Source organism: Rattus norvegicus, chromosome X (genome assembly GCF_036323735.1).
Source record: "Rattus norvegicus strain BN/NHsdMcwi chromosome X, GRCr8, whole genome shotgun sequence".
In the NCBI taxonomy this organism is placed as follows: domain Eukaryota; kingdom Metazoa; phylum Chordata; class Mammalia; order Rodentia; family Muridae; genus Rattus; species Rattus norvegicus.
In genome coordinates, this window is record NC_086039.1 from 86,601,486 (window position 1) to 86,617,923 (window position 16,438).

The 16,438-nt window shown below is 37.9% G+C and overlaps 1 pseudogene; it reads right to left on the reverse strand.

The window, feature by feature from the left end:
- Positions 1-1,162: 1,162 nt before the first annotated feature.
- LOC108349139 (ferritin light chain 1 pseudogene) lies at positions 1,163-11,845 on the reverse strand (annotated as a pseudogene).
- Positions 11,846-16,438: the final 4,593 nt, after the last annotated feature.

Consider the following 16,438-nt stretch of genomic DNA (forward strand, 5'->3'; position numbering starts at 1 on the left):
ATATATGGTAACCCACTTGTTACCTTGTTTCTAACAATGTACCTAAAACATGAAAAAACCAATGGAACATAAAATTTAAGGTAAGTCAATTCTGTGTTCCTAGACAATGCTGACTTTTTTCTTTTTTATTGCATATCATATTTATTTGCATTTCAAATGTAATCCCCTTTCCCTTTTTTCCCTTCCGGAAACCCCCTATCTCATCCTCCATCACCCTGTTTTCCTATGAAGGTGCTCCCCCATCCACCCACCCATCCACTGCCTCCTGCCTCTCTCCCCTGCAATTCCCTACACTGGGTCTTCGAGCCTTCACAAGAACAAGGGTGTCTCCTCCCATTGATGCCTACAATGCCATCCTCTTCTACATGTGCAGCTGGAGCCATGGGTTATTCCATGTGTACTCTTTGGTTGGTGGTTTAATCCCTAGAAGATCTGGAGGTATAGTTAGTTGATATTGTTGTTTGTCCTATAGGGTTGCAAACCCCTTCAGCTCTTTCATTCATTTCTCTAACTCCCCCATTGGCGACCCTGTTCTCAGTCCAAAGGTTGACTGATAGCATCCATCTCTGTATTTGTCAAGCTCTAGCAGAGCCTCACAAGAGACAGCTATATCAGGCTGTCAGCATGTACTTCTTGGCACCAGCAAGTGTCTGATTTTGGTATTTGTATATGTGATGGATCCCTAAGAGAGGCAGGCCCTGGATGGCCTTTCCTACAATCCTTGCTCTACATTGTGTCTCCATATTTCCTCCTGTGAGTGTTTTCTTCCCCCTTATAGGAAGGACTAAAACATGCAAGCTTTGGTCTTCTTCTTCTTGAGCTTCATGTGGTTTGTGAATTGTATCTTGAGTAGTCCAACCTTTTTGGCTATACACACTTATCGTAGAATGAGTACTTATGATATTTGTTCTTTTATGATTGTGTTACCTCATTCAGGATGATATTTTGTATAAATATACCATATTTTATTTCTCTCTTCCTCTCTTTCTTTCTTTTTTTGGGGGGCTATTTCAAAAAGTTTTATTTTTCCTTGCTCCCAGACTTTGGAGAGGCTCCAGGGCAGCTACAAAGCTCTGTAGTGGCTTCAGAGGTTCATTCAGGTGGAGGTGCTGAGGCAGCTGGTACGGAGCAGAGCAGGGAGCCCCTTGGAAGGCCCAGAGGCCTAGTCCTGCTTGAGAGTGAGGCGCCCAAAGAGATACTCGCCCAGAGATGCCTGGGCCATGCCAGTCTGCACTGGTTGTAGCCCTGCCTCCGTATGGAGGTTGGTCAGGTGGTGGCCCATCTTCTTGATGAGCTTCAACTCCTTATCCAGGAAGTGGCTTTCTAAGAAGTCACAGAGGTGTGGGTCTGTGAGGGCAGAACACAAGGCATGCAGATACAAGAGGGCCTAGTTCACGTCCTTCTCCAGGGCCAAGGCAGCTTCCATGACCTCCAGGGTTTTACCCCACTCACCTTGAGATGGCTTCTGTACATCCTGGAAGAGTGCAGGGCTCCCACGATTGTTCTGCAGCTTGTGGGGAGGCTGGGTGCCCTCATACTTCTCCTCGGCCAATTTGCAGAAAAAGTGACTTATGCCCTCCAAAGCCACTTCACTCTGATCAAAAAAGAAGTCCAGAGAGTGATAGGTATAGGGTGGCTGCATCGAGTGACATGTGCCTGCAGATGCAAGTTGACCAGCTGTTTCACAACAGCTTCCACTTCGGTGGATTGATTCTGACGAATCTGAGAGAACAGGGCTGATCCGGATTATGGGGCTAACCATTAAGACAGTGCTGGTTGGTCCGAAGAGCCGAAGGCAGCAAGGAGAGATCCCGGAGGGTGTGACTAGAGAGAATTGTAAGGCACATAGAAGTTAATAAAGTAGGAGTCCCCGGGTCTGTTCCATCCAAACACTGTTGAAGCAAGATACAGATTCCCAGGATCTCGAAAGCACTGCTCCTATACCATATTTTCTTCATCCATTCCTCCGTTGAAGCACCACTGGTTTATTCCCAGTTTCTGGATATTATAAATAAAGCTGCTATGAACAAAGTGGAGCATTTGTCTTGGTTTTATGTTGGAGCATCTTTTGGGTATATGCCCAGGAGAGGTATAAGAGGGTCCTCAGGTAGCGAGTGCAATAACCAGTTTTCTAAGGAAACACCAGACTGATTTCCAGAGTGGTTGTAGCAGTTTGCAGTCCCACCAACAATGGAGGAATGTTCCTCTTTCTCCACATCCTAACCAGTGTCTGCTGTCACCTGAGTTTTTTGTTGTTGTTGTTGTTTTTTTTTTTTTTTTTTTATCAGCTAATTACCTCTTCTGACTGGTGTGAGGTGGAATCTCGGACTTGTTTTGATTTGCATTTCCCTGATGACTAAGGATGTTGAACAATTCTTTAGGTGCTTCTCAGACATTTGATATTCCTTAGCTGAGAAGTCTTCGTTTAGCTCTGTACCCCATTTTAATGGGGGTTATTTCATTCTCTGGAGTCTAACTTATTGAATTCTGTGTATATATTGGATATTAGGATGTATGGGATGTACGATTAGTAAAAATCTTTTCCCAACCTGTTGGTTAATGTTTTGTCCTAATGGCAGAGTTGTTTACCTTGCAGAAGCTTTTCAATTTTATAAGGTTCAATTCATCAATTCTTGATCTTAGAGCATAAGTCACAGGTGTTCTATTCAGGAAATTTTCTCCAGTGACCATGTGTTCAAGGATCTTCCCCATTTTTTTCTGCTATTAGTGTTAGTGTTTCTGGTTTTATGTGGAGGTCCTAAATCCACTTGGACTTGAGCTTTGTATATTGCTATAAGAATGGATCGATTGGCATTTTTCTACATGTTGACCTCCAGTTGAACCAGCACCATTTGTTGAAAATGCTATCATTATTCCACTGGATGATTTCAGCTCCTTTGTCAAAGATCAAATGACCATAGGTGTGTGGGTTCATTTCTTAGTCTTCTATTGTATTCCATTTATCTACCTTCCTGTCTCTGTACCAATACCATACAGTTTTTTTTTTTTTCACTGTTGATCTGTAATACAGCTTGAGGTCAGGAGTGGTGATTACCCCAGAACTTCTTTTATTGTTGAGCATAATTTTCACTATCCTAGGTTTTTTGTAATTCCAAATAAATTTGCAAATTTCTCTTTCTAACTCTATGAAAAATTGATTTGGAATTTTGTTGGGATTTTCATTGAATCTGTAGATTGTTTTTGTCAAAATGGCCATTTTTACCATATTAATCATGGCAATCCATGAGCATTGGAGATCATTCCGTCTTCTGTGACCTTCTCCAGTTTTTTTAATTCAGAGACTGGAATTTCTTGTCATAAAGTTCTTTCACTTGCTTGTTTAGAATCACACCAATTTTGGTGCCTGTTGATAGATATTCTAGTTTTCTTGAGTAAAAGTTCTTTTAGTAGGATCTGATATTTTTTCCATCTTTATTTAATTGGGTATTTCTTATTACATTTCATGTTATTCCCTTTCCTGGTTTCCAGGCCAACATCCTACCTTTCCCCTTCTATATGTGTGTTCCCCTCCTGGCCCTCCCCCCAACAATCACGTTCACTGGGGGTCTAGCCTTGGTAGGACCAAGGGCTTCCCCTTCCACTGGTGCCTCAGTAGGCTATTCATTGCTACCTATGCAGTTGAGCCTGGGGTCAGTCAATGTATAATTTTTTGGTAGTGGCCTTAGTCCCTGGAAGCTCTGGTTGGTTGGCATTGTTGTTCATATGGGGTCTCAAGCCCCTTCAAGCTCTTCCAGTCCTTTCTCTGCTTCCTTCAACAGGGGTCCCATTCTCAGTTCAGTGGATTGCTGCTGGCATTTGCCTATGTATTTGCTTTATTCTGGGTGTGTCTCTCAGGAGAGAACTACATCCTGTTCCTGTCGGCCTGCACTTCTTTGCTTCATCCATATTATCTAGTTTGGTGGCTGTACGTGTATGGGCCACATGTGGGGTAGATTCTGAATGTGTGCTCCTTCTGCCTCTTTTCTGAACTTTGCCTCCCTATTCCTTGCCAAGGGTATTCTTGTTCCCCTTTTAAAGAAGGAGTGAAGCATTCACATTTTGATCATCCTTCTTGAGTTTCATGTATTCTGTGCATCTAGGGTAATTCAAACATTTGGGCTAATAGCCACTTATCAATGAGTGCATATCAAGTGTGTTTTTCTGTGATTGGGTTACCTCACACAGGATGATATTTTCCAGTTCCAACCATTTGTCTATGAATTTCATAAAGGCATTGTTTTTGATAGCTGAGTAATATTCCATTGTGTAGATGTACCACATTTTCTGTATCCATTCCTCTGTTGAAGGGCATCTGGGCTCTTTCCAGCTTCTGGCTATTATAACTAAGGCTGGGATGAACATATGTTGGGTCTATACCCAAGAGAGGTATAGCTGGGTCCTCAGGTAGTTCAATGTCCAATTTTCTGAGGAACCTCCAGACTGATTCTGGAAATTAGTCTTCCTTATCTTTTTTGATGACTTTTGGTTGAAAATCGATTTTATTTGACATTAGAATGGCTACTCCAGCTTCCTTCTTCAGACCATTTGGTTGGAAAGTTGTTTTCCAGCCTTTTACTTTGAGGTAGTGTCTGTCTTTGTCTCTGACATGTGTTTCCTGTAGGCAGCAGAATGCTGGGTCCTCATTGCTTATTCAGTTTGTTAATCTGTGTCTTTTTTATTGGGGAGTTGAGTCTACTGATGTTGAGAGATATTAGGAATAGTGATTGTTGTTTCCTGTTATCTTCTTATTTGGAGGTGAGATTATGTTTGCGTGCTTGTGTTTTCTTTGTTTTGTTGCAAAACAATTAGTTTCTTGCTTTTTTCTAGGGTATAGATTGCATCCTTGTGTTGGGCTTTATCATTTGTTATCCTTTGTAGGGATGGATTTGCAGAAATATATTGTGTAAATTTGGTTTTGTCATGGAATATCTTGGTTTCTCCATCTATGTTAGTTGAGAGTTTTACTGAATACAGTAACCTGGGCTGGTATTTGTGTTCTCTTAGGGTCTGTATGACATCTTTCCAGGATCTTCTGGCTTTCATAGTCTCTGGTGAGAAGACTGATGTAATACTAGTTGGTGTGCCTTTATATGTTACTTCACCTTTTTCCCTTAATGATTTTAATATTTTTTCTTTGTTTTGTGCATTTGGTATTTTGACTATTATGTGATGGCAGAGTGTCTTTTCTGGTCCAATCTATTTAGAGTTCTTTAGGCTTCATGTATGTTTATGGGCATCCCTTTCTTTAGGTTAGGAAAGTTTTCTTCTATGATTTTGTTGAAGATATTTACTGGTCCTTTGAGTTGGGAGTCTTCACTCTCTTCTATACCTATTATCCTTAGGGTTGATCTTCTCATTGTGTCCTGAATTTCCTGTATGTTTCGGCCAGTAGCTTTTTCCATTTTACATTATCTTTGACAGTTGTGTTGATGATTTCTGTGGAATCTTCTGCTCCTGAGATTCTCTCTTCTATCTCTTGCATTCTGTTGGTGATGCTTGTTTCCTCTCTAAGGGCTTCTACTTGTTTAGTTTTGTATTCCTGCATTTCTCTAAGGGATTTCTTTAGTTCTTTCTTAAAGTCCTCCATCATCATTTTCAAATGTGATTTTAAATCTAGATCTTGCTTTTCTTGTGTGTTTGCATATTCAGTGTTAGTTTTGGTGGGAGAATTGGGCTCTGATGATGCCATGTAGTCTTGGTTTCTGTTGCTTGGTTTCCTGCACTTGCCTCTTGCTATCAGGTTGTTTCTGGTGTTACCTTGTTTTGGTATTTCTTACATTGGCTTGATCGTCCTATAGGCCTGTGTGTCAGGAGAGCTGTAGACCTGTTTTCCTCTTTTCTTTCAGCCAGTTATGGGAACAGAGTGTTCTGGTTTCAGGTGTGAAATCATTCCTGTCCACTGGTTTTCAGCTCTCCCTGTGGACAGGAAACAGAAGGGCCTGCCCCTATTTCTGCTGGGTCCCTTTGTGCAGGGGGCCTAGATGGTGCTAGACATTTTCCTTTAGAGTCAAAATGTGGGCAGAGAGTAGTCTCCTCTGTTTTCCCAGGTGTGTCTGCCCCTCTGAAGTTCTAGCCCCCCCTCTCATGGGATTAGTGTGCAGGGAGCTGTTTGACCAGGTCAGTTCAGATCTGCATGCAGTCTGGACTGCCTGGCTCCTGCAGCTTGACTACCCCTATCTTCCTGTGTCCAGAGGCCCTATACAGTTTCCTTTTGGGCCAGGGATGTGGACAAAGATGGGCAGAAGTGGCAGTCTGTCTTGCCCTTTAGTCTCTGGATTGTCCACGTGTCTGGGTGATCAGTTCTCTCTCCCACTGGGATTGGGAGCAGGGAGTTATGGGCCTGGCTTTTTTTTTTTTAAATTTCCTCAGTTTCTGTTTTCCTGCCTCCTGTTTCATTTCTGATTTTGTTATTCTGTGTCCTCTGGTTATTCTGGGTAATTGTTTTTCTATTTTGTTTTTCTCAAAGGACAAGCTCTTGGTTTTGTTGATTATTTTTATACTTCCTTTTGTTTCTTCTTGGTTCACTTCAGTCCTGTGTTTCATTATTTCCTGCCATCTACTCCTCTTGGGTGTATTTGCTTCATTTTGTTTCAATGCTTTCCGGTGTGCTTTCAAGCTGCTAGTATATGTTCTCTCTAGTTTCTTTTTGGAGGCACTAAGAGTTATGATTTTTTTCTCTTATCACTGCTTTCATTGTTTCACATAACTTTTGGTATGCTATGCCTTCATTTTTAATAAATTCTCAAAAGTCTTCTTTTTTTTCTTTATTTCTTCCTTGACCAAATTATCATTGAGTAGAACATTATTTAGTGTGTGTGTGTGTGTGTGTGTGTGTGTGTGTGTGTCCTTTTTGTTGTTTCTGTTGTTATTGAAGACCAGACTTAGTCTGTGGTGATGATCTGATATAATGCATGGGATTATTTCAATCTTCTTGTATTTGGTGAGGCTTGTTTGTGACCAATTATATGGTCAATTCTGGAGAAGGTCCCATAAGTTGTGTAATAGAAGTTATATTCTTTTGTTTTAAATGTTCTATGGATATCGGTTAAATCCATTTGTTTCATAACTTCCTGTATCTCTGTTTATGTTCTGTTTCCATGATCTTTCTATTTTGGTTCTAGAATAAGTTTTCTTTTTTTCACTTTGGGAAAAGAACTCTATTTCTAGAGTCAAGATTTTGGCAATATGTTTGTATACTTATTTTTTGTTTCCTGTCTTTTTCCTTTTCAGAACAGGTAAACAAATTTTCAAATTTTCTTAGTGGACTAGTATTCATCCATTTTCTGGTAAAATACAGACATCAAAAAGAAAAAAAATCTCAGATTGTTTGAGACTGAAAGAATGAAAGCTAATGTTTTAAAGCGAGTTGCTATTCCATTAAACTAAAGTCATGTGAATTGGTAGTATATTTGGGACTATTTCATTTCTCATATGTTATTTTTATACAAAATGTTTTGATGTGCCATCAAGATGTGTCTGCTCTTTAAAAAGACTGGTTTTTAAAAAGGTGTTTTCTCAGTTGAACTGTTTTGAAACAGCAAATCTAAGGTTTTTTTGCAGAAAATATTTAAAGTGTAACAACTTATGTTTATGTGTGTTGTGAATTAGAAAATACAAAATAATTTGATGCGCCTCTCTTGAGTGCTATATTATAATCACAGGTGAAACTTTTTGTGTATTTCCACAAAATGATTCTTAAATTTATAAAGTTAGACTATTTCAATGGTTGCTACTTATGAGATATTCCAGTTGGTAAGCCTGGAGAAAAAATACAAATTCTTTTATACTTTTAGTTACTAAAATTAATTCTCTGAAGCCATGTCAAACAGTAACTTTATCTCTTTATACATGTGTCTATGTAGGTAATAGAGTGACTGGAAATCATTAAATCATAGCAAAAGTCTACATTATTGATAATTAACCTTCCTAATGCTACCACTCTTTAATAGAGTTCCTTGTTCTGATGAACAGCAACCATAAAATGATTTTTATTTTTACTTTTTTACATTAATTTTTTTACTGTTCTCAATCATAATGTAAATATCTGTAATTTCCAATGGTCTTAGATGACCTCAGTGAAAGGTCCATAGAAAACCCCAGTTTTATTTTCTGCCAGGGATTGGAACAAGACCTAGATTTCAGTAGTTCTCAGACTATCAAAACTTACAGGTTAGTAGTTGGAAATACTTACACCATGATAAACCTGATAACATGTGTTGTAGTAGTATAAACTTCTGTTATAGTGCTTGGCAGGGTGAAGTAGGGGGATAATGAGCTTTAGGCCAATGTAAACTTCACAGTCATTTCAAGGATACCCTATAAGATCCCTTTTCAAAATATCAAAGTGAAATAGAAGCAAACAAAAGCAAATAAATAACCCCATCCAAGCAACAAAACCCAAAACTACAACTGATATGGATGGTGTAAACAACACACATGGAACTTTAACTGCAGAATGAGTATATGTTTTATTTTGACTTTCCATTAATAATTTTAAAAGTACATTTTTATTAATCATTTATTCAATAAGCTGTATTTTATTTCACTAAACATATACTGAGTGTCTCTGTATGTCAAAGCTACTAATCATATTCAATTGATTTAATCTTTATACCACAGTTTGGTAGTTATACTTTCATATCATAAATAAATAGATTCTAGGTGTGACTATTTTAATGTTATTTAGCTAATAAGCAAAAATTGTAATTTGGTGTAGATCTTCATGATGGCTAATCTTTGTTTGCAACTTGACTGCATACAGAATCAACTAAAATAGCCAAAAAGATATTGGATATTCTTGTAAAAACTTTTCTTGATTATAGAATTTGAAGAAGAAAAATAGGACCTCATAAAATTGCAAAGCTTCTGTAAGGCAAAGGAAACTGTCAATAGGACAAAATGGAGACCAACAGATTGGGAAAAGATCTTTACCAATCCTATATCTGATAGAGGGCTAATACCTAATATTTATAAAGAATGTAGGAAGTTAGACTCCAGAGAATCAAATAACACTTTTACAAATGGGGTACAGAGCTAAACAAAGAATTCTCAACTGTGGAATACTGAAGCACCTAAATTAATGTTCAACATCCTTAGTAATCATGGAAATGCAAATAAAAACAACCCTGAGATTCCACCTTATATCAGTCAGAATGAGTAAGATCAAAATCTCAAGTGACAACAGATACTAGTGAGGATGTGGAGAAACAGGAATACTCCTCCATTGCTGGTGGAATTACAAGCTGGTACAAGCACTCTGGAAATCAGTCTGGTAGTTTTTCAGAACATTAGCCATAGTAATACCTGAAGACACAGTATATCACTCTTTGGTATATACCCAAATGATGCTCCAACCTATAACGGGGACATATGCTCCACTATGTTGATAGCAGCTTTATTTATAAAAGCTAGAATCTGGAAAGAACCCACATGTCCTTCAAAAGTGGAATGGATACAGAAAACGTGGTAGATTCACATGATGGAATACTACTAAGCTATGAAAAACAACGACTTCATGAAATTCTTGGACAAATCGATGGAACTAGAAAATATTATCTCGAGTGAGGTAACCCAGTCACAAAAGAACACCCATGTTATACACTCATTGATATGTCGATATTAGCCCAAAAGCTTGGAATTTCCAAGATACCATTCACAAACAATATGAACCTCAAAAAGAAGGAAGACAAAAATGTGGATGCATCATTCCTTCTTATAAAGAAGAAATGAATACTCAAGGGAGGAAATATAGCGAAAATTAGTAGAGCAGAGATTGAAGGAAAGGCCATCTAGTGACTGTCTCACCTGGAAATTCATCCCATATGCAGCCACTAAACCCAATCACTATTGCTGATGCTACAAAATGCTTGCTGAGAGGAGTCTGATATGGGTGTCTCCTGAGAGGTTCTGCCAGAGACTTATTGATACAGATCACGATGATTGAAGCTAACCATCAGACTGAGTAGGGAACCCCAATGGAGGAGTTAGAAAAAGGGCTGTAGAAGCTGAAGAGGTTTGCAATCCCATAGGAAGAACTACTAGATATCAACTAGATATTCCAGAGCTCCCATGGACTAAACCACCAACCAAAGAATGCACGTGGAGGGACCCATGGCTCCTGCCACATGTGTAGGATAGGATGACATTGTCTGGCATCAATATGAAGAGAAGCCCTTGGTCCTGTGAAGGTTCATTTCCCAACTGTAGGTGAATGCCAGGGTGTTGAACTGGGAGTGGATGAGTGGGAGGGGGAGCATTTTCATAAATGCAGGGGGATGGGGATGGAAAAGGGGGAACCGGGAAAGAGGATAACATTGAAAAAGTAAAAACATAAACTATCCAATAAAGAAAGAAAGAAAAAGGCACCTTAAATCTGGGCCACATCTTCTGGTGTCAGCAAACATACAAGGACATGGGAGAAAAAACATTTACCTTTTTCCTGCTTGCCCTCACATTCACTGGCAGGTTTGTCTATCCTGTTGTTGCATCATTCCTTCACTGACAAAGAACCAACTCTTTCTGATGTTGACTGAAAAACAGCCATTCTCCAGAAATACTTCAGGCCTTCAGTGAAAAATTAGTGCTTTTTACATATCCAGTCCATACTAGAATCTAGGAGCAAGTCCATTCTTGATAGCCCCAAGCTGTCAATTTATCAGTGTACAACACTAGCTAAGAGAACCTTAGTCAGGAGACTCCAAGGTGTGAGAACTTCTGAGTACACACACACACACACACACACACACACACACACACACACACACACACACAAATAGGATGGGACCTACTTGAGTCCATATAATCCTGCATTGCATACCAGTATTTTGCTTCGTGTGCAATATGGAACCAAAAGGCATCATTTTCTCAAAGCATTATTGCTTATTTTTGTTTTCCTGTTAATTTTTTGATATTCTCAAAACCTGTTTCAGCTTTCTTTTTGCTCTACTTTCTTTTTTAAAAGTAATTTATTATTATTTTATTAACTAATTCATTTATTTACTTCACATAGGCCACAGTTTACCTTCCCTCCTCTACTCCCCACCACACCCCCATCAATTCCTTCTCCATTTCTCTTCAGAAAAGAGGTGTCCTGTAGATATTGAACATCTCCAGAATATCAAGTTGCACTAAGACTAGTGAACTAATGTGTAGACTAGTACACATCCTCTCCTATTCAGGCTAGAGGAGGCAGCCAAATAGGAGGAAAGGGTCTCAGAGGCAGGCAACAGAGTGGAAGGCAGATACTCCTCCTGCTGTTAGAAACCCCATTTGAAGATCATGCCATACAAGAGGACGTATTTGAAGAGTTCCAGGTCAGTCCTATGCAGCCTGGTTGGTAGTTCAGTCTCTAGCAGCCCCTATGAGCACAGGTTAGTTGATTCTGTAGGTTTTCTCGTGGTTTCCTTGACCCTTTGGCTCCTACAATCCTTCCAGTTCATGCAATCTCTGCTTAATGTTTGGTTGTGTTTCTGTATCAGTTTCTATCAGTTGCTGGGTGAATTTTTGCTGATGACAGTTATATGAGGCCCCTGTCCTTGTACATCTTATAGGCAGGACACAACATATTGTAGGTCTAAAGGTTTTCTGCTTGGGTTGGTGTCCTAATCCCACCATTGGAAATCTTGACTGGTTACAGGAAATAGTCAGGTCAGGATCCATGTGCATCAGTGCTAGGAGTCTTAGCTATGTTCATCTTCAATGATTCCATTGTGCTTGGTTTGTCACTTATTCCAGCGATGTTCTATCCATTCTAGTTGTCTCTTCCAGTACTCTATTCCTTTTTCTCTGCCGCCCAACCTGATCCCTGCTGTTTCCTTACACCATTCCTCTTCTCATCCAGTTCCATCCACCTGTTCACCCATGATATCTATTCTAATTACCCTTAATAGAAGGATTCATATTTTCCTCATTGAGCCCTACTTTTCTTCCTTGGATCTGTAGATTGTAACATGGCTAACCTTTACTTTATGTCTAATATCCACTTATAAGTGAGTACATACCATGTTTGTCTTTCTGAATCTGGGTTACCTCACTGAGGATGATCTTTTCTAGTTCCATCTATTTGCATACAACTTTCATGATGTCATTGTTTTTAATAGTTATGTATTAGTTCATTGTGTAAATGTACTGCATTTTCATAATTCACTCTTTGGTTTAGGAAAATCTATTTTGTACTTTCTGGCTATTATGAATAAAGCTGATATGAACAATTAGAATAGATATCATACCACAAGTGTCCTTGTGGTATGGTGGAACATCTCTTGAACTTATGTACAGAAATGGTGTTCCTGCAATGTGAGATTGATGGATTCCTAATTCAGCTTTCTTCTTTTTAAATGCCCTCTTTGAAATGGCATAGTCTTTCTTATGTCTATGCCTATGCCACCACTACACATTATATTTCAATTAATTTATTACAGCTTGAGGAATATGCTTCAGAATGTGTTCGACTTCACTCAGATATCACTTATGTTAAAATATTGCACGTTGAAGTTGACATTGAAATGTTTTAATATCATTTTAATATTGTGGGACTACTGTATTGTAATGAATATGACAACATATATTTCTGGAGTCAGTGATTCAAATGACTCTTAGAAAGTTCAGGTTAAACTTTATATGTGTTGATTTTTTTATATGTGTTTTTTTATATGGGTAGTGATTTTGTCATAAGGACCAAGCTTTCTTCTTTTTGTCTCATGTATGCATATTTCCACATTTCATGAGGAATGATATAGAACAAAGGACTTCACCATGAACTGACACTATGATATGGTATTTATCACCCTCCAGAACGATGAAAGTAGTAAATTTATAATGTTCATATAGTCTCCAGTTAGTTAATGATATTGTCATGGCATGGCAGTGATGTATCTCTATGTATTGATGTGTGTGTGTGTGTGTGTGTGTGTGTGTGTGTGTGTTTATGTGTATGAGTATATGTACATAAATAAATTAAGACAATTCTAAAGTGCATCAAATAAATGTCTAAAATCTCATGAGATCAAAAGGCCTTCATCACATCATTTAAACAATTTAAATTCAAGACAAGTTAAATTTTTGAATATAAACTATGTGAAGACATAAATTTTTATTTGTAGTGTGAGAAACTAAGGATCAACTAATCAATTTTAGAATATTATGTCACAATGTTTCAGGAACAACTGTAGAAAAAAAATTAAAGAAAAATCATTGAAAGAAAAAGTAATCAATAATTTTACTAATACAGTTTTAAATTTAAATTGAACTTAACAATTCTTTAGTTTTAAAGCACTGACCAAAAAAAAATCATCTGTGCTTTTAGTTTGCAACTGGAGGCTCATAATTCTCACTACAGTGAATTCTTTCTTTCTCATGAATATGTTTGTATGTGACTATAAGTGGTTTTACCATATTAATTCTTGTCTCTATACCTTTATTAGGTAGGATAATAAATCCACATTGATGGAAGATTAGGTTAATCTGTAGTGCTTTTAATTTCTCAGCTTATTGAAAGCATTAACTCAAAGGAGTGTAAAGTTAATAAAATAAACATTTTCTTATATTCTAGAATGCTTTATTTGTGTTAACTTTCCTCTCAATGACCAAAGCCACTTTATTTGATCTTTATATACGTACTGATTATATACGATGCAATCACTGTTCACTTGTATTTGTATGCATATTTGTAAGAGTATTTTTTATTCTTCTCTAATTGTCATCACACAGGCTTATTGCCTCAGTGGGCTAACCAAGGCCTTGTCCTGGAATCTTCTAGCCATGCCTAGTCCTGGAATTGTCTAGCCAGGCCTAGTCATGCAATCTTTTAGTCTCTATAAATTCTAATCTAGACCTAGAGTGTTTTCTGCCTCTGAGACATGCACTAAATAAACTCACCCTTTCTTGTGCTTTTGGAACTCTTGCTCGATAGTCAGTTCAGCTGTTCTGGCTCAAAATCCTCTCCAAGGTAACTGATTCAATCTGGCTTGTCTCTTGGCCTCTGACTTTTTGCTCTGCTTGACCTCAAACTAACTCTAGCAATATGTTCTAATCTGCTGCCTCTTTCTCATTTTCTGGGTCATTTTGTTTATACCTGTGTCTAGCTTGTTCACTTTGTAAAACTCTCCAGGAAAATTCTGGTTAAACTGCTTCTTTCTTTCCTGCCTCCCCAACCCCCCACCCCATACACACCTTGTACTGTTCTCTGTTAAATAACTTCTCTTTCCTCTCCTTATGAGAGTTGGGCATATCCTATTATATAAAATCTTTCTCTGGGAAGGCGGGTGTTTGGGGAGGGGGAACACCATTGTAGAAGAAGGGGGGGTGGAATAGGGGGCTTATTTGGGATGTAAATGAAGAATCTTTCTCTGATAATTTTAATTTGTATGTCAATAAATTCAATATCACTTTCAAACATGGATGTTTCCTCCTACAAACTAATGTTATCTTCTTTGTTTGGGATTAAAGGTGTATTGCAAGGGCATGTCTGTATTCTATCTGGAGTGATTAAAGTCATGTACTAAGGGCCCAGCCATATCACAACTATCAATATGTCTTTTTCTGTTTGTTTTGTTATGTTTTTTTGTTTTTTCAGTAAATAACACATTCTCATTGTTCACAACGTTACCAAGTATCCTGCAACGTACATTATTATCTATTTTTTGCTTTTCAAGCATTTGATCTAATTGTAGTTTCTTTCTAGCTAAAACATTGTTGAGATAGCTTAATGAACCTGCACTATTGGGAAACTCTTAGTTTCTCTTTGTCTGAAAATTTTGTTAATATATTCTCATTATTAAATGAGTTTATATAAAGACACATTTAAATACTGATACTGCTATTCTTTTTTAGTACACTGTATATATGATATAACCAATAGCGGTTTCATATTCAGCTGTTGCTGTACAATCATGGATTTACCACAATTCCTCTGGTTAATTGTAGAATATGACTGGTTGTTCCAGATGACAATGACAGAAAAATTGCAGGTGCAAGTTTGGGTATATCATGAAATATACAAAGGAGATGAAGAAAGAATTGTCATATTAGGCAACTAGAATAGATGGAATGCAGACAAAGGGCATAAGAGTCATGAAAATGATCTAAAACTATTTTTATAGGTCAAAATCATTCATAATATTTCCTTTTCTTGTGGTAGATAGTGAATAAAAATGAAATTGATAATGAAAATGTCAAACCCTGGGGAAAGCTCCTTTGCTTCTGAATGGCAATTCTATAACAGTTCATGAAGATATATAGAATTTTGTGTTTGACATGGAAAATCAGGTGACAATGAGAATGTAAAAAGAGACCATGCCAGGGTAGGAATGGGCTAGAATAAAGGACCAATAGATAAAAGCACAGGTGATTTGAATAACACAGAAGCTACATTAATGAAGTTTCAAAAACATGGCTTAATCAAGACCTGAACAAGAATATCTCCAAAAGGCTTGCTAACATGGAATGGGGAAATCTCATGGGCAGTCAACAATAGACAAAGGACTATAGTCAGCTAAGGTACGTTCAAAGTTCTCCAAGGAAAAAAATCCCCCAAATTGTGATTTAAGACAAAGTTGACAATACTGTGTGAGCCCATACATATACAGCCACCCAATTAGACAAGGTGGATGAAGCAAAGAAGTGCAGGCCGACAGGAGCCGGATGTAGATCTCTCCTGAGAGACACAGCCAGAATACAGCAAATACAGAGGCGAATGCCAGCAGCAAACCACTGAACTGAGAACGGGACCCTCGTTGAAGGAATCAGAGAAAGAACTGGAAGAGCTTGAAGGGGCTCGAGACCCCATATGAACAACAAAGCCAACCACCCAGAGCTTCCAGGGACTAAGCCACTACCCAAAGACTATACATGGACTGACCCTGGGCTCCAACCTCATAGGTAGCAATGAATAGCCTAGTAAGAGCATCAGTGGAAGGGGAAGCCCTTGGTCCTGCTAAGACTGAACCCCCAGGGAACGTGATTGTTGGGGGGAGGGCGGTAATGGGGGGGAGGATGGGGAGGGGCAGGGGTTAAGGGGATGTTGTCCCAGAAACCGGGAAAGGGAATAACAATCGAAATGTAAATAAGAAATACTCAAGTTAATAAAGAAAAAAAGAAAAAAGATATATAGAATTTGAATATACATATACAAATATACACATATACTTCTTTATATACATATACATGTATATATTGATGTATATCAATGTTTTATAATATATATAAATTATATATAATTAACACTTTTAAGATATATCCACTTTTAAAATTGTCATTCAGAAGAAATGGAGCTTTGCCTAGGGTTTCATATTTTCACTATCAATTTAATTGTTATTCACTATCACAGAAAAGGAAAATTATTGAAGGAGTTAAAACTATCAAAAATAGTTGTAGATACTTATCATGACTTATAAATTATAACAACCATGTAAAGTATGTGCACTCATATGTAAAATTATAG